The sequence below is a fragment of the Myxine glutinosa genome, chromosome 7 (assembly GCF_964187855.1).
Source record: "Myxine glutinosa chromosome 7, kmMyxGlut1.1, whole genome shotgun sequence".
NCBI classification, from domain to species: domain Eukaryota; kingdom Metazoa; phylum Chordata; class Myxini; order Myxiniformes; family Myxinidae; genus Myxine; species Myxine glutinosa.
Window position 1 is genome coordinate 108,272,176 of NC_136267.1, and position 22,904 is coordinate 108,295,079.

The window sequence follows — 22,904 nt, forward strand, 5'->3', positions numbered from 1 at the left end:
GGGGATTTGAAACGAGCTGTGCATGCAAGAAACCCCTCAAACATCGCACAGCTGAAAGAATTCTGCATGGAGGAGTGGGCAAAAATTTCTCCCAGTCGATGTCAGAGACTGGTAGACAGTTATAAGAAACGCCTACTTGAGGTTGTTTCTGCCAAATGGGGCAATACCACCTATTCGAGCCAAGGGTGCATTTACTTTTTCCACATGCGAAATTTGCATTTAAATTATACAATGGACTACAAAATGTAAATGTTTCATGATATTTGTTATATTATATCACCTTTATCTGTCAATATTGTTGAAATGAAGATCAAATAGCTGTATGTTGAAATATGTTGAAAAAGTCAAAACTTTACATGGGGTGTACTTACTTTTTCACATGACTGTAGAGTAGAGTAGATCTTCCCCTCAGTTCTGTAAGTAAAACTTATCTTAAAACTTATCTCACAGATGTCGGGATTCCTCCAAATTTCTTTGTTGAGTGTTATAAACAGAATTAGCGACTGTTTAAAAAGCTAATCATACGTGCTTATGGTTTATAATATTTTTACTTCTGGTAGAGGCCGTTGGGCCGTTGCTACCATGCAAACGCCATGATAAGCTATTTATAAACGTTGACTCGACGTTTGTTTAAAGAGGAAAAAAACACCTTGGGGAGGTGCGATATTATTGGTATTAATTGTCCTGTAATAACATTAATATTATGCTATTATCGTTAGTTTAGCTATATGAAGCGGCCTTGGAAAAATGCCACGCTAAAGCTAACTTAACATGGATATACACCTCAACACGCAACCCTTTGATGGCAATGGCGGGGAAAACCCGCTCGGAGACAAAAAACCCTTGGGGAGAGGGGGAGGGGGGGGGGGGGGGGAATGAATGCGCTACATCCTTCATTGTGTAACCCTTGGTCATCCTGTCAAGTTTAGTTGAGATTGGCTAAGTAACAACAGAATGTATTGCAGTCAAAAAATGATCAGACAGAAAGACAGACGCCAAATTGCGTATTTTAGTATGACAAGGTTTGTGATGTAAATCAATATTGGTCATGTATCGTATAGTAGTCATTTATATATAGTACACTTTTGTGAGGACATTTAAAAAAGAGGTTCGAAATTTTTTACAAGTCCTTTTGAAGAAAGGCATTCATGGTTCACTTTCCTTTTCTGTACAAAAAACTACTCATTCTGCAAAAAGTCATTTATTCCACTTTACAAGCAAGAAAGTGAAGACTTGTTACTTTACAAACAATGGAGATATTAGGCTCTTTACTAACACTTTGAGGATGCATCCATTGGTACCTGACTGATCTCTCCATATAGGTTGTTTCTGACAAAGCAGACTTGATCTGCTCAACAGAAACTTTCCTCCTTCAAGACGTCTCTCACTCCTTAGTATCTTTCCCTGGTTATTTCCTCCTCCGGTACGATAGACCTGATCCTCATCCTGGTGGTAGAGTTGCTGTTTATCAAAAACCCCTCACTCTCCCTGCACTGCCCTCTCTCCACCACACCACCAGGAGTACCTCTGGCTATGGCTTCCCCTCTGTTCCCACGTTTTGTTTATATGTGTGTTGTGCCATCCACCAAAGATTGATGACTCCAATTACATCTCGCTGTCTGACAACATGGACCAACTTCTATCCACTCATCCCAACTCTCTCTTCCTCATATGTGGTTATTTCAACTGTCATCATGCCAGCTGGCTGGGTGTGGGTACCTCTCTCACCAGCCACAGCACCTCAGCAAAGGACTTCTGCGACCAACTGGGACTGACACAATCTGTCAATTTCCAGATGCGGATCTCAGTCAACAGTACATCATCTTTTTTGGATTTGGTTATGACTAACTTCCCTGCAAATGTATGCTGTTCTTCTTCTGCTCCAATCGGTTCATCTGATCATATTGATGCTACAGTGGAAATCTCATTGGCCATTTTCAGAGAGCCTTCTCAGCATCGACAAGTCTGGCATTTCACTCAGGCTGACTGGTATGATCTTCAAGCAGCCATCAAACTTTTAGACCGGTCTCCCATTTCTACTATCTCTGACATCAACTCATCCTGGGAATTCTTCCAAAGAGATTTGCTCTCTCTCATGCACAGATTTATCCCATCTCATCTTTAGTTGTCATACTCTTCCTCCTGCCCATGGTACACTGAATCCTGTGGTGAGGCATTTACCCTGAAACAACTTGCCTTCGCCGCATTGAAGGCAAATCCAATTGAAGGCAACCTCAGTTCCTTCCACAAAGCTCGAACAAGTGTGTGGCTACCCCCAGGAGAGCCAGGAAACAATATATCTCTAATTTCAAGACTGAACTCTCAAGTCTGTCTCCCTACTCCATATCCTGGTGGCATCTGTTAAAGTCTGTTTCTGGTGTTTGTTTCCTCTCCATCCCCTCCCTTACCTCAAATTGCTACACAGATAACACTGTCCGTGATTGGTTTTGGTCCCAAACTCACCGCTCTCTATACCCACCTAACCCAGTCACACCCAGCTATTCCTGGACTGTGTGTCCTTCTATCCCGACAATGAGGAGGTGTGGCTGTCAAATTTCGACTCTGATTCTGCAACTGGAGCAGATGGCATCAGCCCATGGGTCCTAAAATCGTTCTTTGCCACTCTATCACACCCTCTCTCTGTTCTCTTCACCCTCTCTTTTGCTCAAGGTCATCTGCCATCTGCTTGGACATCAGCCAACATTTCCGCCTTATACAAAAAATGTGCAAAAACAGATTCTTGCAACTACAGACCAATCAGCCTGCAAATCATCAGCAAGGTCATGGAATCCATCATTGCTTCCGATATTAAATCCTTCCTCTCCTCCAATGGCTTGATCTCAGATCGTCAATTTGGATTCAGACCAGATCACTCTACTCTGGACATGATGCTTCTGCTGTCTCAACAATGAATGGAGGTCATCAATGCCAAACAGGAAATCAGAGCTGTCTCCCTTGACATATATCATGCCTTCAATATGGTCTGACACCACGTTCTCCTTGCCAAACTCTGCTCTTATGGTATGCATGGAAAGCTCGACTCAGCCTTGTGGACTTCCTCTCCTGTCCTAGTCTACGTGTGGCCCTGAATGTAATTCTCTCAACTCCTCTTCCTGTCCAGGCTGGAGTTCCTCAAGGCCCTGTACTATTTCTGGTCTTCATTAATGATCTCCCTGACTCTCTGAAAAGTCCTGCCTATCTTTTTGCTGACGACTCCACTCTCTGCCGCTCCATGTCTCAACCCTCCGATCAGCAGGCAGCAGCCTATTCACTCTCTGGAGACCTGGATAAAATTACCAGTTGGCCAAACATATGGAACATGTCCTTCAATTCTTACAAATCTCACACTCTCACTTTGCGTCTGCGAAAAGACCGTCTGGAAACCCTCCCATCTACTTTCTCAACAATTCTCTCAAGACGTTCTGTCGCTCAAGCTTTTCGGTCTCACTATCTGCCATGATCTTTCCTGGGAAAACCACATTTCCAAGCTGGCCTCTAAAGCCAGTCGCCGACTGGGCATCCTCCGTCGTGCGAAGTCCTTCCTTGGTAATACTGAGCTGCTCACCTTACAAATCTTTAATCTGCAGTTTGATGGAATACTGCTCTCCACTCCAGGCTGGTGCTCCTGCCTCACACCTAGCCGGCTTCACGCTGGAGAAATCAAGGCTTTTAGGATCATTGGTATCTCCCACGATGAAGCTGATTCTGAGGGCCTTTCACTCTCTCACCACAGGCACTGACACAGACTCCTCTCCGGCCTTGCAGCACCTGCTCTGTCTGTGCTCTGTCCCCCAAATATTCTTGCATAACACACAAGGTCTGCCAGCAACCCTCTTCTTGTGAAACTTCCAAAATCAAGACTCACTATTCACCTTCACTCTTTCAATCCTCTTTTTCTCATCTGTGGAACAACCTCCCACACACGCTACAATCCCACTCCTCCCTCCAGATCTTCCAACAGCTGTTCACCACCATCTCTTATCTTCCTCCAATCTTAAGCTTCTTATCTTATCTTATCTTATCTTTTCTTAAGCTGTTTTGCTGTCCTCCTCCTCCTCCTCCTGAGAATCCTTAATGAAGGCCTTGAACTCCTCCTCAGTCATCTCCTCACCATGCGAGGCAACAAGATCCTCCAATTAATCAGGCTAAATGTCGTCGAAGCCTTCTCCTCCCATCTTCCTCAGGCTCATGTCATCAAACCCAGCAATTGTCCATCTCTCTTCTGTGGTCTTGGTAAAACCTCAGAAGTCTTTGACTATCTGTGTCCCTAAAATGTGTCGGAAAGCATTGATGGTGGAGTCTTTGATTTCACCCAGTGCGACTTTAATGGTGCTGATGCAGTGGGCTGTGTTAAACTCCTTCCAACATTTCACGATGGTCTTGTCAGAGTCAGACCCTTTGGAATGACCAAGAGTGTTGTCCACCAGCAGGATTCCTTTGAAGGAGAGCTTCTTTTTGCCAGGTATCTCTCCACTTGAGGGACAAAACAGTTGTGGAAGCAATCAATGAAGAAGATGGCTGTTACCTACGCCTGTTTGTTAGCCCTCCAAAATGCAAGCAGAGTGTGCTTGTTTTTTCCCTTGAAAGCACATGGGTTCAGGGAACAGTAGAGCATCATCGGTTTGACCATACAGTCCCCTTTGGCATTGGCGCAATGAAGAGATAACCAGTCCTTTACGGCCTTGAACCCAAAGAAGAGGTTATGCCCTTGTGCTTTGAGATAAAAGTTTGCATTGGAATATTTTATCCAAAACAGGCTGGTCTCCTCTGCATTGAAGAATTACTCCAATACATACCCCTTCTTCTTCATGAGCTGCACGAGTTGAGCAGGGAAACTTTGAGCTGCCTTGTGGTCGTCTAAGTCATGCTCGCCTGTGAGCCTCACATTTTGAGACCATATACCACTCCTTGAAGTGATGACACCATTCCCTTTTAGCTCAGAAGGAACTGAGGCCACTTGTGTCCCCATTGGTCGTGATTTCAGCAGCACCCACGCCAGCCAAACCATTGTACATTCACTTTGCCTTTTGACAATTCAGAGGTCCATTCAAAGGCATGTTCCTCTGGGCATTGTTCCATACACACACGTTTAATGCCTTCTCCATTGCCTCTATGTCCCTGACCTGGGTAACCACTTAGGTGCTGGGTACTGCGCTCGCCCATGCACTTCCATGAATCACACCCTCGTTCTTTTTTATGTAGTACACAGTCGACTCTGACACCATAATGCCTGCCCATGGAGGCCGCATGCTCACCTGTTGATAGTCGTTCAAACGGCTCCACTTTTTGGCTCAGCTCATGACTTTTTTCTTCCTCTTGGGAGCATACACATCTCCTGCACTACTTAGGTGACTTAGGTGGCTATAGACAGGTGTGTGCCTTCCTTCAGTGGCCAGACGGAAGCCAAACAGTTCAATCTTGGTTTCATCAGACCACATAATCTTGTTTCTCACAGTCTGAGAGTCCTTTAGGTGCTTTTTTGCAAACTCCAAGCAGGTTTTCATGTGTTTTTCGCTGAGGAGAGGCTTCTGTCTGGCCACTCTGCCATAAATCCCAGATCGGTGGAGTGTTGCAGTGATGGTTGTCCTTCTGGAAGTTTATCCCATCTTTACACAGGATCTCTGGAGCTCAGCCAGTGACCATCGGGTACTTGGTCACCTCTCTTACCAAGGCCCTTCTCCCCAGATTGCCCAGATTGGCCGGGTGGCCAGCTCTAGGAAGAGTCCTGGTTGTTCCAAACTTTTTCCATTTAAGAATTATGGAGGCCACTGTGCTCTTGGGAACCTTCAATGCAGCAGAGATTTTTTTGTAGGCTTCCCCAGATCTGTGCCTCAACACAATCCTGTCTGTGAGCTCTGCAGGCAGTTCCTTCAACCTCATGGCTTGGTTTTTGCTCTGATATGCATTGTCAGCTGTGATACCTTATACAGACAGGTGTGTGCCTTTCCAAATCATGTCCAATCAATTGAATTTACCACAGGTGGACTCCAATCAAGGTGTCGAAACATCTCAAAGATGATCAAGAGAAATGGGAGGCACCTGAGCTAAATTTCAAGTGTCATAGCAAAGGGTATGAATACTTATGTCAATGTGATATTTCAGTTTTTTCTTTTTAAAAATGTGAAAAAAGTGAAGGAGTCTGAAAACTTTCTGCATGCACTGTGTGTGTGTGTGGCTGATGGCAAATGGCTGTTGTTGTTGTTGTATAGCCCTGGGCAGTTCTATTGAACAAGCCTAACAGCTGAACAATCCCCTAGGAATGACCCAGACATCCCTCACATCCAGGATGGTGTATCCTCACCTTCACGAAGTCAAGGCCGAGAGAGAGAGAGAGAGAGAGAGAGAGAGAGAGAGAGAGAGAGAGAGAGAGAGAGAGAGAGAGAGAGAGAGAGAGAGAGAGAGAGAGAGAGAGAGACAGAGATACAGAGACAGAGACAGAGAGAGAGACAGAGACAGACAGAGACACAGACAGACAGAGACACAGACAGACAGAGACACAGACAGACAGAGACACAGACAGACAGAGACACAGACAGACAGAGACACAGACAGACAGAGACACAGACAGACAGAGACACAGACAGACAGAGACACAGACAGACAGAGACACAGACAGACAGAGACACAGACAGACAGAGACACAGACAGACAGAGACACAGACAGACAGAGACACAGACAGACAGAGACACAGACAGACAGAGACACAGACAGACAGAGACACAGACAGACAGAGACACAGACAGACAGAGACACAGACAGACCGAGACACAGACAGACCGAGACCACCGATCAGCACTCTGACCTGACAGCACTGCCCTGACAAACCGGGCAGCAGGAAATAATGGGGGAGGATTTGGTCCCCCACTTGCGTTGAGAAGTACAACCACTGTGAAGAGGCCTCCCCGATAGTTGTTCGCAAATGGTTTGCATAAGTGGTGAAAGATTACTTTAGAAATGTTATACACGGGCTTTTTGTAAATGGTTGACGCAGCTGGTGGCAAATTGTTTGTGTGCATGGTGAAGAATTATTTTATAACTGTCATGCTTGCAACACATCTCATGGAAGATGTGCTTTTTGCACCCGTGAAAAACCAACCATGTAAACAGGAAGCAAATGTAGAAGCAGGTAATGTGCGCGTCCCGTGGAAGATGTGTTTTTGCATATGTACAGCTGCTTCATGTGCGGCTGGTGGAAGATATGTTTTAGGACTGTGTTATGCGCGCACTGGTGGGAGATGTTTTTTGCGCCCGCAAAAAAACGTGAATGTGCGAAGCACAGGGCCGCGAATGTTGAAGCAGATCACATGTTATGAACCGTAAATACATGGGGTCCGTGAATGTTTGGACCACGAATGTCAGGTCTGGCTGTACTTAAAAGCTAATTTTATTGATCGTGTTGCAATATAAAAGTGGTTGTAACTTGTATCACTAGATGTTGGGGAGGGGTGGGGGAGGGTGAAGAACTTTGGTTTGGTATGCATATTGTCATTATTGGTGAAAGAAAAATAACCTCATTTTTCACCTTATAAGTGCAAAAAGTTATTTTTTAATATAAATTTAAAAATGACGTTCCCCAAATTATGTTTTGGTAGACTTCTCATATGTTGCTTAGAGATGCTGTCCAGAACATAATAAAAGGGAAAATAATTATGTTGCAATTAGTGATGGGTTGACCCTATTTTGCCCAATCAGCTCCTACCCATGGGGAAACGGGGAAAAACCTGGTGAAGGCCATCTCTTTGTCGTGTTTGTCCTTCGGTCGTATTTAATGTCATGGCAAATGCTGGTCGAATTAGGAACTGGTTGAAATGGTATAGTCATAATTTTTGGAAAGACCTTGAAGATGATGTAACTATGATGATGATGATGACTCGTCAAAATAAACTTACCAAAATGACACTCGCCAAATGAATGCACAATGCACGGTTGAAAGTGATGAATCTCCTTGGTGTTTTCATCAGAATATTTGTCAAAGGTCAGTACTCGGGCAGTTATAGTAAATACAGACTTGGCATTTAATATGGAATTTTTTTTTTCTTGACTTGGGTTTACTTTCTTAACTCAGTATATCAATCTGGTGAGTTTCTTTTACACTTTGGTGATTTATTTGTTAAAAGAACCATGTCACTGATTGTCTGTCGCAGCAAGAAGTCAACATCAGGATTATATCACAGGTGGCGTGGCAAAATGTACGGACAGGTGCATTTGACGATTGGCTTCACAGTCGGGTATACAAAGGTTTTTGCGTTCTGTATTAGTGGAAAACAACTGCTGCACGTCTCCAAAAGTTATTGCCGCTTCCTCTGGAGATGGTCCATCAACTCGACAATGCTGTTTGTTATGGAGTGGTGGCTTTACGAAATTACGGCATGAAAGAGCGTGCTATTGCTCGGCAGTATGGCATCACTCAAGGTCAGGTGTCAAAGATCCTGGAACGAAATGCTCAGAGGGGTGTCCCTACTCCAATACCGAAGCCAGGACGTCCCCGCAGAACCACAAGGAGGGATGATCGCCAGCTGCACCGGTTAGTCCGCAATGGCCGTACCAAGTCAGCTAATCGGCTTAGGGCTGAGTGGCAGCAACTGACAAATGTGCCTGTATCCAGAAGGCAAGTCAACCAACGACTGGATCAAGCAGGCTATCGTGCCAGGCATCCCCTGAGAAAGCCACGCCTGACCAGACAACACCGCCAGCGCCGATTGCAGTGGGCCAGAGCAGAGAGCACCGTCAATGGCACCCAGGACACTGGAATCACGTGATCTTCAGTGACGAGTCTAGATTTCTGGTTTATCGTCAAGATGGCCGCGTCCAAGTGCGCAGACAAGTGCATGAAGCCTACAACGAAGATTGTATAGTGCCAAGAGTCCAAGCGGGAGGTGGTGGGGTGACCGTTTGGGCTGCTTTTCATGCAGTGGACAAAACTGACCTGGTTGTTCTGCATGGAAACCTGAATCAGTTCAAGTACAGGGCCATTCTGGAAGAAACATTGCTTCCATTTGCTCGTGCAGCCTTTCGAGGAAACTTTGTCTTCCAAGATGACAATGCATGGCCTCATCGTGCTCGCATGATCCAACACTTTCTTGCTGACCGTGGTGTAGAGCATATGGAGTGGCCTGCCATGTCCCTGGATATGAATCCAATAGAGATCTTGCGGGCAGAATTAACGCGTCAAATCAACCACTTGGACCAGCAGCCGACCCCTGTGCGTGAATTGCAGCAGGCTATTGTCACTGCATGGCAAGCAATTCCTGTCCAAACCTTGGCAAATCTCGTGAACAGCATGCCTCAACGTGTACGTGCTCTCCTGAATGCTCGTGGGGGTTACACGAAGTACTGAACTGTAATTTTACTGTCCGTAATCCCAGTCGTAATTTAACTTTTGTTTTTGTTAAAAAAATTTTTGCCTAATGTGCAAAATAAAGAGATACTTCTGGAAAACGTACATAAGTTTAACACAGTACTGTCCATGAATTGAGTTCGATATTAGTTTACATCACTTTCAAGGATCAATTTATTTGCTTCGAAATGTCAAATGTGGTTTTTGTTTCTTTTAAAGGTCACATTAACAAAATCTAGAATAATTTCAACATAATTCCAATGAACTTTTGGTTCTAAGACATCTTGAAAAGTAAGTTCACCCCCACAAAAAAAATATTCCATATTAAATGCCAAGGCTGTAATTAGTTTGCTTGTGCAAAACAGATGCAAGATGGCACATAACAGATCACTATAAAGAAAATTGAGCTATAAGAAGATTGAAGATAAAAAGTTGGTTGTCCAATCGTAAATAAGCAAAATCATAAATACATGTAAATGTATGAATTAGAGTTGTGTTGCATTTAGATAAGGGATTTATGTCAGAACTTCTCCGTTCGATCTGCATTACGGGATCCCATGGTGTCCTTTTGAACAGTAGGCAAGCTATCACCGGCACCATGAACAAATTCAAAATTCCTGTCCTAAGTTGTCGAACGTGAGACTTGGCCAGCATGTTCGTGAAGAATCGGGCCAAGCTCCCCCCGACCGACCCTACAATAAAGGTGGGATAATGGTGGCCTAGAAGAAGAAGAACTTTGGGAGAAACGGCATGTCGAGTCTGGGCTCTCTGGTAAGATGTCGTGGCACAGGAGCAAATGTGGGTCAAAGGTGCATGAGCAGTCCAAGCTCAACCCCTGTCAATCATTTTAGTACTTTTGATTACCTTTATTTGTGTAAATTGGTTTCAATTGTTTCAAAACAAATAGTCATGAAGAATTTGTTTTATTCAAACATCATTCATTTTATGCATTGACACTATGAATGCTAAACGACTTATTTGTTCTAATTTCCCACAAATGATAATGTATTCTATTTAATCCTAGAAAGGTGACCAGATCATGAGAAATGTGCAAAAAATATATTTCCGTTAATATATAAATAGGTTTGACTTCATTTTGCAAGGCACAAATGATTATTCACTCATTCCTTTCAGACAATTGTTGTACACCAGGCATCTCAATGTATTTTCACAATTGTAGATAATATATTATCCTTTTTGTTACTGTTGCTTCTGTTGAATTATACACTTGCTGTCCCATTAAAACGCATGAAAGAGTATTGTGTACAGTTTATCTTTCTCGACAGTAATTACCTTTCATCACAACCTTGCTAGAAAAGCCATTCATGGTAATGCTATGCTTGCTTTTTGTATGGATCATATCACTCTTTCATGTCTATCACTCACTGTTGACACCTCTGAAAGAAATTCTCGCTTTCTCAACATCCATGAGGGTAACTGAGTCACTATAAAAAATTATTTAACTTCAATGGAACAAATCCACCTTATATCCATCAGTGCACTGCAAATCAGTTTCAAGCTGGAGGGAGAATATATGAAATAAACAATGCCATTTCATTTATTCTCTTTGTGTCTGTGTTCAAAGAAATACAAGTATGAAGAAATACCATTTGACCTATTATGTCATATTTTTATTCCAGCTGTCACACATTAAAGGTAGTCAGAGAAAGGAACCACAGGAATAGCTTGGGAGAAAAAATGGGTGCAATCCCTCATCGATTTGCAGTAAATAAAAATATTTTTCCCTCTATTTTTGGCCTATTTTTATTCTATTTTTGATATTTCAGCACTATTTAAAAACGATTTTTCTCCAAAAATAGCATAAAATGGGTTATCCTATCCTATTTATTATTATTTTTTCACTATTTCACAGACTTTGATGCTTGCAGTGCTATTTTTCACTCTTTTTCTATACTTTGTTTTTTTCCCAATTGGTTGCTATTTTTTCACTATTTTTCTGAATTTCGTTTTTAACACTGATTTCGTTGTTATTTTTCCCTTTTTTTGTTCAGAAACTGGCTATTTAAAATATATTGTTCTCCTATTTTTTCCTAGTTTTATTGTTCCAAAACTGGTTATTTAAAATATATTTTTCTAATTTTTATCCTAGTTTTTTGTTCCAAAACTCGCTATTTAAAATATACTCTCCTATTTTTCTCTATTATTTGTTCTAAAACTATAGAAATACTTTTTTTTTTTATGCAGAAAAATATGAAAAATATATATTTCCATATGTATTTTCCCCCTATTTTACTCCTGTTTTTCCCCTATTTTTTGACTCACGATGCCAAGTTACAAAATGCAAAGGGCAGCTTATTTAGTTCTTTTAAAATGGGGTGGTAAACTTCTACATGCACACGGATCACCTATGCAAATCACAGGAGGAACTTAATAAAGCTACACTACCGGTCAAAAGTTTTAGAACACCTCAATTTTTCCAGTTTTTATTGAAATTTATGCAGTTTAATGTCTCAATGTACTCTGAAATTAAGCATAGAACAAATAAACAATTGGAGATGAAAAAGAAATCATAGAATCATTTTGTTTAACAAAATTTAATTTAAATTTTTGACTCAGCAAAGTAGCCACCTTTTGCAGATATGACCGCCGAACACACTCGTGGCATTCTTTCTACAATGGAAATCAAATATTGTTCGGGAAGTTCTTCCCAACACTATTGCAGAAGTTCCCACAAATGTGTTGCACTTGTAGGATGCTTTGCCTTCACCCTTCTGTCCAGTTCATCCCAAACCAGCTCGATGGGGTTTAAGTCTGGAGACTGTGCTGGCCATTCCATGATTTGAAGCCTACCGTCTTGTTTTTTTCCTCGATGGTAATTTTGACATAGCCTGGAGGTGTGTTCGGGGTCATTATCTTGCTGTCGGATGAACCTCTGACCAACTAGGCGTATAAAAACCACCTTTAGAGGCCATTTGCGGGGGTTGGCCTTTTTCGGGGACCGTGGTTGTTGTTGTTTTTTGGTCCCCTTTTTGAAGCAATGTTTTACGGCCGGATGCCCTTAATGCCGCCAACTCTTTTTGTCGCCATTTACGACAAGCAGGGAATTACCAGTGAACTGGTACTCAATTAGCCGACCTCGGAAGGATGACAGGCTGAGTCAACCCCCCTGGCGTTAATTCAGCGATCGACCGGGATTCGAACCCAGGATCCTAGGTATCCTAAGCTGGCACCCTAGCTGCTAGCCCAACACCAGGGTTACCAACTAGGCATATACCAGAGGGTATTGCATGGCGCTGCAAAATTCTGTGGTAGCCCTTTTGGTTCAGGGTGCCAGTCACTCTGTGCAAGTCGTCGACTCTGGATCCAGCAAAAGAGCCCCAGACCATCACGCTTCCTCCTACATGTTTGACAGTTGGTGTCACACACTGAGGAACCATCCTTTCGCCTACTCGACGGCGTACAAAAACCCTGCGTGATGAACCAAAGATTTCAAATTTTGATTCATTGGTCCATAAGACCTTCTTCCAGCTTTCAGTAGTCCACTGGCAGTGCTTCATGGCCCAGGCAAGCCTCTTTTTCTTATTTTGCCATCTTAGCATTGGCTTTCTTACTGCCACTCGACCTGTCAAACCTGCAGCTCGAAGTCTTCTCTTCACAGTTGAAACTGAGACTTGCTTACTTCGACCAGTGTTAAGCTATGCTTGAAGCTGTTGTCCTGTGAGCCACCTATCACGCAAGCTGATGACTCTCAGAAACTTGTCTTCTGATTCTGTTGTGGCTTTGGGTCTGCCAGACTTCTTCCTGTCAGAGTTTCCTCCAGTTTCCAAGTGCCTTTTGATGGTGTAGGAAACTGTACAAAATGACACCTTGGCTTTCTTTGCAATTTCTCTGAAGGAAAGACCTACACTTTTAAGGGTTATAATGGTCTGTCTGTCTTCCTTTGTTAATTGCCTTTTTCTTGCCATGCTGACAGCAATATACTACTTCCTGCAGTGCAATATTGTTCAAATAATGCTTCAGCGGGTGTAATAACAGTCTGTTCCAATACTGCTTTGATACAGACAGAGGGTTTGTAATCAAGTAATCAGCAGAGGTTGGGACACCTGTAGAAATTGTTTGCATCAACTTTGAAGGCTTAATTTACTTACATTGCTGCAGAACAGCTGTAAGTTGTTAACCCATTACTTGTTCCCTGAAGAAGGCCTTTTTTACAATATAACTGTGTAATTTACATTATTTTCCCGTTTTTGCTAACCTAAACTTTTGTTAACCTCGAGCAGTTTACTGCTTACGTTTGTACCATTTCAGGTTATTCACTGGACTTGAATTGCTTAAATTTCAATAAAAACTGGAAAAATTGAGGTGTTCTAAAACTTTTGACCAGTAGTGTATTAAGAAAATGAAGCTTCATATGTCTATCCTCGGTAAGATGTAAAACTGCGTTCACAAGTAAGACAGGGGTAGCACCTTTTTACAGGGAATGGTATCTTGGATAAGGAATGTGTCTTCCCTGCAAAGCTGATCACAATGCTATGGTATTACTATGGTACCTAGCCTAACCATCACGTGAGGTGAAAGAAATATAAACCTTATTCCCAACCAAATATAAAGCAAATGAGCAGACAAAGCTCATTTATCATGACAGGCAACTGGTGTTTAACTATTTTAAAAAAAAAATTGAGCTCACTTTTACCAATAACAACTGGTTAATAACAACAATAATAACAATAACAACAACAACAACCAACAACAATAATAACAACAAATACACCCTTAGAAAAAAAAAGAAAAAAGTTAGGCTTAATCGACTCAGTTTTTCATGCTTCCCAACGGTGCAACTGTCATCGCCCACTAATTTCCATCCGATTAGCCACCCAAAGTTAGGTTTATGTAAAAAAAACTTGAGGTCAAACTTCAAAGAGAGAAATATTTGACCCCTCCTCCCTCACTCTTCATCTTTTTAGCCGCGTCACAGACGCTGCTAATAGAGTGCCTTCTGCTGTTGTTGTTGTTGTTCTTCTGGTTCTGCTTCTTCTTCTTGTTCTTGTTCTTGCAGAGAAGGCAAAACCTCAAAGCTCCACCCATTCTGGGAACCATAGCTCCACCCATTTTGGGAGGCTTCATATAAACAAATATCCACCATTTTATTAACTCGCATAGCTTTGAGGCCTGTTTTGTAGGCCCGTGGTGTCTTCCTCTCTCACACAGTTTTATTTCAAATCAAATTCGATATATCATTCCATTTTTCACAGTCGCTAACATAGTTTTAGACTCGGTTGAAAAAAAACGGGAAGAAAATCCGATGAAAGATGCCCTTTATAGAACGAAATGAATTCTCAAAGGCCTGTAACTTCAAGTCCATTGAGATATATTTTTTTTAAATCGCGGCATGGTCAGTCATACACCGCCCGAAATAAGAGACGGGAAAATGCCGAGATATATTAAAAATTCGTCCATTTGATGACAATCGTCACGATGAAATATTTAATTTATACGTCGTCACAATAATGTGGAGAGAGGAGCATAGCTTCGTTCACGTGTCGCCACACACGGGAAATTGCCGAGATATATATTTTTTAAATCGCGGCATGGTCAGTCATACACCGCCTGAAATAACAGACGGGAAAATGCCGAGATATATTAAAAATTCGTCGCCACACACGGGAAATTGCCGAGATATATTTTCACTTTGCACAAAAATAACATCAAGTAATCGAATCAATAGGAATGTCCTGTGCCTATAACATCGACGTTATAGGCACAGCTGCATCTAGGCATTGTGTAACATCGACGCGGCTTTTGTTTTAATTAAAACTTTTTGTACTTGTTAATATTAAAAACACCTGACATTCAAAGGTTTAGATGTATATCTAGCGGTTATTTCGAGGGTTTTTGTCATACTCCCCTCACCTGCCCATACGTTGACCTCAACGTTTTTAATCACTGGATTTGCAAAACCTTCAGATCAGTTTATCGTTGTCTAGGTTGAAAAAACATATAAAGCACTGGAAATCGAGATTTCTCACAGAGCTGCTCATCTCAACCTATATAAGTAAATACCCAATACAAATCCAGTCAATGAGAGGGTGCATCAGGGGTCTGGGTACACTTTAAATAGTTAAGAAGGAAAACACTGAATCCAAACCTGGGGTAGTGGGACCTTGAGGCAAATGAGCTAAATATTACTTACCCAATGGCATCCACATGGAGATTGTGTTTATATGAAAAACTCCATTCACTAATCCACAGCTTCCATCAACATGCTGAGTACTGATCAAATTCTTCCCAAACGAAATGATAACACAAATAAAGCAATGGCCAAGCTGTTAGGAGCAGAGGGTGATAATACTGGGTACACAACAGTTGCCTAAATAAATCATCCATATATGCAAGTGTGGCGGACACGAAAGCCCACTGGCGTGGTGACATCATTCCGCGCACCAAGTGGGCGGTGGCCACGCCCAAGGAGTAGGCGTGGCCTCAGGATATACACTGCGCGCGCAGCCCGGAGCGTGCCAGTGCTACAGTGACCTCTTGTCAATAAAGACACTTTTGTTTAACCGCGTTTTCCGCTTCCTCCTTGGTAGCAAGTCGCGTGCGTAGCACCGCGCTTCATTGGTGACTCCGACGTTTTGGTCAGCCGTCACTGACCACCCGAACCCGCCACAGCCAAGGCAACCAACGCGGTAGCGATAAAGCTCCCCGAGTTCTGGGAAGCTCAGGCGGAGATCTGGTTCCTGCAGGCCAAAGCCCAGTTCAGGCTTCGACGCATCATGGCGGACGAGACACGCTACTGCCACGTGGTCGCCTCCCTCGGGGCTGGCGTGGCCGCCCGCGTCGTGTCGGTCCTGAGGAACCCACCGGCCCACGACAGGTACGGGGTGATCAAGCGTCTCCTCCTCACCACGTTCGGCCTCACCGTGGACGCATGGGCCGATCGCCTCTTGTACCTCCCCGAGCTCGGTGACACGCGACCGTCGGTCCGAATGGACCATATGCTGTCGCTCATGGGCGACGAAACCCCGAACGCTCTATTCCAGGCGTTATTTCGACGCCAGCTGCCGGCACGAGTCCGCCTCGCGTTGTCCGGTTCCGCGACAACGGAACCCCGTGCGTTCGCGGCCGAGGCCGACAAGTACTACGCGGCTTTGGACACGCGGGCGAGTTTCGGTGCGGCCGTAGCGGCTCCCGAGCCCGAACCTCCTGCGGGTGCCCACCCCTACTACGCGACGCACCGCGTAGCCGCTGAACCTCCTGCGGGTGCCCACCCCTGCTCCGAGGGGCGCCTCGTGGCGGCCGCCATGCCCCGCCCACCACCACCGCGGAAACCGCGGCCTCCGGCTTCGCCGCAAACCTGGTGCCATTTCCACGCTAGGTTCGGCCACGAGGCTCGGCAATGTCGCCCGCCGTGCTCATTCGGCAGGTCGGAAACGCCCGGGCCGGCCCTCGGTAGTGGCACTGAGCGCCGGCCGATTAAACAGCCTCCGATACATAACGGACACCTTATCCGGGCGCCGTTACCTGTGCGACACGGGAGCGCAGGTGAGTGTCGTTCCCGCCGGTACGTCCGACAAGCAGTCCGCGGGCCGGGGCCCCGCGCTGCTTGCTGTTAACGGTACGCCCATTCACACGTACGGAAAACGCTGCCTTTCTCTGCGGTTCGGAGGGCAGGTTTTCCGGTGGTCGTTCGTCACTGCCGACGTGCCTATGGCACTGCTCGGCGCGGACTTCCTCTGTGCCAATGGCCTGTTGGTCGACGTCAAGCACAGAAGGCTTGTCCAGGCTGAGACGTTCAGCTCGCTCGCGTGCGCGCTGCCCGCCTCATTGAGCAGCTCACTGAGCAGCTCATCGAGCGGCTCGCCGAGCGGCTTGCTGAGCAGCTCGGTTCCGGCCAGGTTCATCTGTACGCTTCCGGCAGCGAACGAATTCACCCGCCTCCTCACGGGTTTCCCGGCCCTCACGAGGCCCACCTTCTCGGCGGGGACGGTCAAGCACGGGGTGGAACATCACATCCCCACCGCCGGGCCACCGGTCTACGCTCGGGCACGCCGCCTCGAGCCGACGAAGCTCGCGGTAGCTAAAGCGGAGTTTGCTTCGCTGGAGCGGCTCGGCATCGTGCGGCGCTCCGAGAGCGCGTGGGCATCACCGCTCCACATCGTGCCCAAGCCCGGCGGGGGATGGCGACCGTGCGGGGACTACCACCGTCTCAACGACGCCATCACCCCCGACCGCTACCCCGTCTCCCATATTCAGGACTTTTCCGCCCGCTTGGCGAATATGTCCTTCTTCTGGAAGGTGGACCTCATACGCGGTTACCACCAGGTACCCGTCAGGCCGGAGGACATCGCGAAGACGGCTGTCATCACGCCGTTCGGTCTTTTCGAATTTCTTCGGATGCCCTTCGGTTTGAAGAATGCGGCTCAGGCGTTCCAGTGCCTCATGGACAGCGTCTTGCGCGACTTGGATTTTGTGTACATATACCTGGACGACATCCTCGTCGCAAGTGCGTCCCGCGAAGAGCACCTACACCATCTCCGCACGCTCTTCGAACATCTGGGCCAGCACGGCCTGATCGTGAACCCCGCCAAGTGCCGGTTCGGTGTCACCGAAATCGACCTTTTGGGGCACCGCATCACCAGGCACGGGGCCGTCCCCCTACCGGCCAAGGTGGAGGCGGTGAAAGGGTTTCCGTGCCTCCGCACGATCAGGGGGCTCCAGGAGTTCCTGGGCATGGTAAACTTTTACCACCGTTTCCTGCCCCGCATCGCCCAGCTCCTGCGCCCCTTGCACGAGGCCCTCCGGGGGAAGCCGGGCAAAGGTGACGTCACCTGGACCGAGCAGATGGACGCGGCGTTCGTGGGCGCGAAGCTCACCTTGGCTAACGCCACCATGCTCGCGCACCCGGCGCCCGATGCACCGATCGCCCTCACCACCGACGCCTCGGACTACGCGGTGGGCGCGGTGCACGAGCAATGGGTGTGTGGAGCTTGGAAACCGCTGGCGTTCTTCAGCCGGCAGCTTCGCACGCCCGAACGCCGGTACAGTACCTTCGACCGCGAGTTGCTCGGGCTCCACCTGGCGGTCAGGCACTTCCGCCATCTGCTCGAGGGCCGTGCGTTCATGGCCTTCGTCGACCACAAGCCACTGGTGTTCGCGATGGGCAAGGTCGCCGAGCTGTGGTCGGCCTGGCAGCAGCGTCACCTCTCGGCCGTGTCCGAATACACGACGGACATTGGGCACGTCGCGGGGAAGGACAACCCGGTGGCGGATTGCCTTTCCCGGTCCGTTGCCCACGCGGTCCACCTCGGCATCGACTATGCCCGGATGGTGGCGGACCAGGCCACCGACCCCGACGTCCAGGCCTTGCGGACCGCCATTACGGGCCTCCGCGTCACCGAGGTGCCGTTCAACGGCGTGGGCACGGCCCTCTGGTGCGACGTCTCCCTCGGGCGGCCTCGTCCCATCGTGCCCGCGGGCTGGCAGCGCCGGATTTTCGACTCCATCCACGGCCTGTCCCACCCGGGCACGAGGGCCTCCCAGAGGTTGATCGCCGACAAGTTTGTCTGGCATGGCCTCCGGAAGGCCGTCCGCGGCTGGGCCAGGACGTGCCTCGCGTGCCAGTGCGCGAAGGTGCACCGACACACCCAGGCCCAATTGGCCCCGTTTGCGGTGCCGGAACGTCGGTTTGACCACGTTCACGTGGACCTGGTGGGACTTCTGCCCCCCTCGGTTCCACCGCTCGTTGAAGGCCACGCTCCGGGCCACCCTCCTCGACGGCGGCTGGGTCGACAGGCTCCCCTGGGTCCTGCTGGGCCTCCGGACGGCGCCCAAGGAGGACCTGCGCACATCCGCGGCGGAGTTGGTCTTTGGACAACCGCTGCGGGTGCCGGGCGAGTTCCTCCCCGACCCCACGGCACCTTGGTCCGCGCCGCAGGAGCGCTCCGCGCTGCAGGAGACCACCTGGAGGTTCGCCCCGGTGCCGACGGCGCACCACGGGCACCCACCCACGCACGTCGCCCCGGAGCTTCGCACCGCGGAGTATGTCTTCGTCCGGCACGATGCCCACCGGACACCACTGCGGCCCCCGTACGACGGGCCTTTCCGCGTGCTGGAGACCGGGGTGAAATTCTTCACCTTGGACATCGGCGGTACTCCCGACCGCGTCTCGGTGGATCGACTCAAGCAGGCCCACCTCGACGTGGACCACCCACCGCCGGCACGCCGCCCCCCGGTCCGGCGCTCATCCCGGGTACAGCCGGGGGCATCCCAGCTGGCATCCCTGCACCCCGGACACCGCCGGTCGCCAGAGGGTGCTTCGGCCGGGTCATCCGTTTGCCCCGCAAACTGGCCCTCCAGGTGCGCGGGAATTCTGGGGGGGCGCGTGTGGCGGACACGAAAGCCCACTGGCGTGGTGACATCATTCCGCGCACCAAGTGGGCGGCGGCCACGCCCGAGGGGTAGGCGTGGCCTCAGGATATACACTGGGCGCGCAGCCCAGAGCGCGCCAGTGCTACAGTGACCTCTTGTCAATAAAGACACTTTTGTTTAACCGCGTTGTCCGCTTCCTCCTTGGTAGCAAGTCGCGCGCATAGCACCGCGCTTCACAAGTATATTATATGGTCACTAACAGGTGACAAAAGGATTACAGAACTGGAAAAAACTATAAGATCAAATAAGACAGAGTTGGTTTACATTAAGTAAGAATGACAAGAGAAGAACTAGGGGAATGACAAACTGAAAGGATGTTTTATCACAAGGGATGAGACAATAGCAGCAACAATGGAGTGGATTTCCAATGACGGTAAACATTAAAAACAGAGTATTCAGTAATACAAACTCAGCAGACAGTATGCCCAACGAGGCTGACAGGAGAGCTTGACCTTAGAGGTGCATACCTGCCTTTGAGTTGTCTAGTGTGTTCCGGTACTCAATACGTGTTGTGGTACATCTCTACATGCATGTACTGTATCACCGTCTACGAGATGAATTTCATAGTCTTCAAGATGTGCCACAAATACTATGCCACAGTAGTTTTCAAAAATACTTGGGCAAGTTAAATTTGCAACATACCAATGTACTTCCAAGACGAGAAACACCAAGTGACTCTGGTTCTGAAAAAACAGCTTCATTTATCCTTTGTGCATTTTTTTCCCCGACAAAAAATCGCACAGGATAGACAATAAACTGCACAAAATTGAAACCTAAATTTGAATGGGACACCTACCTGATGGAGGCTGCATGTCAGCGAGGGGATGAGGAAATACTAGGGATAATCTAAGAGGAGGATTTTATAGCTAAGGATGCTATCACTCAACATAGACATACTCATTCCAGATTTTTGTATCTTTTTATACTCTGCATGTTCATTTTATGTAAACTATGTACAATTCAAATTATTGCCACGTTACCCATTGGAAGAAAAAAATAAAAATTTATTTGATTGATTTGAACATGTCTACCTGGGTAAAACAAACCTGAAAGCAAAGACACGTCTGTCAACTGTGACCCGGCCGCGACCTTTATGACTCAGCATTCTACAGCTTGATCTAAGAAATAGACACTGACTTGAAGTTCAACAAGAAAGCCCACTTGCTTTCAAAGCTAGTACAGTGATACAAAGCCCAGCTTCAAGCAGACATAGATAATGAACACTACAAGAGTACCAGACTGCGGACACAGCTGGAAAAACACTATGGTTCAGCAGTTTCATTTATTGTGCAATGTGGACAAGGCCAGTCTACTATTGTATTGAGCAGCACCATAGCATTGAGTGATGCCCTCCAGGCTGCCAGTAGTCTGAAGCAGGAGCTCAATTCATCTCAGTCACTGGACCTTGCAGGTGATCTGTCAGATGAGCCCAATGAGCATGTCACTTCCGAACAAGCTATCCTGTGCAATGCTTCATCCATTTTGAGCCAAAATTGAACAGACGCATTACTACCCAACACCAAGCGAGGTCAGCTTACAGAGGTCAGCTGCCTTTGTACTCCCAGACACTCCAATAGTTCATATTTTTTGATCAGCACAGATGCATTTGATTTGATGAGCAGTGAATGCATGACTTCAGATGCCAATCGTAGACGGTGTTTCTCTATTGCGGAGTGTTCAACTGTTCGTTACCTCTCTGCATATGGGCCTTGCTGCACAGCTGCATGTGTCTGGATCCCGCAATTTGATTGACACATTACATCTTCATGGTTTTGTATGAGCTATGATGTCTTGATGTGATTCATGACCAGTGCAGCACAAACAGAAATAGAAAAACTGCAATAGGTTGTCTATATTCCAAATGACATTGTGTCAATTGCTGATTGTGGCACCTCATCCACACAGGCGATGACAATATAGATATCAATGCTGAAACTACAGAGGAAATAATACTTTTCATTCAATGGCTAGGGTAGTATTCTAGGACCAGTCTCCAGATAGTCCAACAACAAGAAAGATGTCAGTTATAAAGTAGTATTTTACAAACGAAAGATACATTGCATTCAGAAAGTATTCACACCCCTTGACTTTTATTACATTTTGTTGTGTTGCAGCCTGAACTTAAAATGGATGAAATTGAGTTTTTCTTTGTCACTGATCTACACATAATACCCCATAATGGCAAAGTGGAATATATTTTTTAGAAGCTTCTAGAAAATAATTAAAAATGAAAAGCAAAAATATCTTCAGTCAATAAGTATTCAATCCCTTTGCTATGACATTCAAAATTGAGCTCAGGTGAATCCAATTTCCTTTGATCATCCTTGAAATGTCTAAACAACTAGTACAATGATTTAGAACGAAACACCCCATTCTAAATAAGGTCCAACAGTTGACAGAACATGTCAGAGCAGAAACTCTACCATGAAGTCCAAGGAGCTGTCCGTAGAATTCCGAGATAGAATTGTGAGGAGGCATAGATCTGAGGAAGGGCATAAAACAATTTCTAGAGTGTTGAAGGTTCCAAAGAGCTCATTGAGCTCCATCATTAAGAAATGGAAGGAATATGTAATGACGAACACTCTTTCTAGACCTGGACATCTGACCACTCTTTACAATTGGGAAAGAAGGATCTTGGTCAGGGAGGTGACCAAGAACCCAATGACCACTTCGACAGAACGACATTGTTCCTTGGCTGAGATGGAAGAAACTGCTGGAAGGACAGCAGTCTCTGCAGCACTTAACAAATCTAGGCTTTATGGGAGAGTGGCGAGACAGAAGCCACTCCTGAGAAAAAAACACATGCACACACCTGAAGTTTGGAAAAAAGGCACGTGAAAGACCCCGAGAGCGAGGCAAAACATTATGTGTTCTGATGAGACAAAAATTGAACTCTTTGGCCTAAATGCAAAGCGTTATGTCTGGTGGAAACCAAGCACAGCTCATCACCCATCTAACACCATCCCTACCATGAAGCATGGTGGTGGCAGCATCATTCTATGGGGATGCTTTCCAGTGGCAGGGACTGGGAAACTTGCAAGGATGTCGGGAACAATTAATGAAGCTAAATGCAGACAAATGCTTGAGGAGAACCTGCTTCAGAGTGCAAAACACCTTAGACTGCGGCAAACATTTATGTTCCAACAGGACAATGACGCCAAGCCTGCAGCCAAGAGC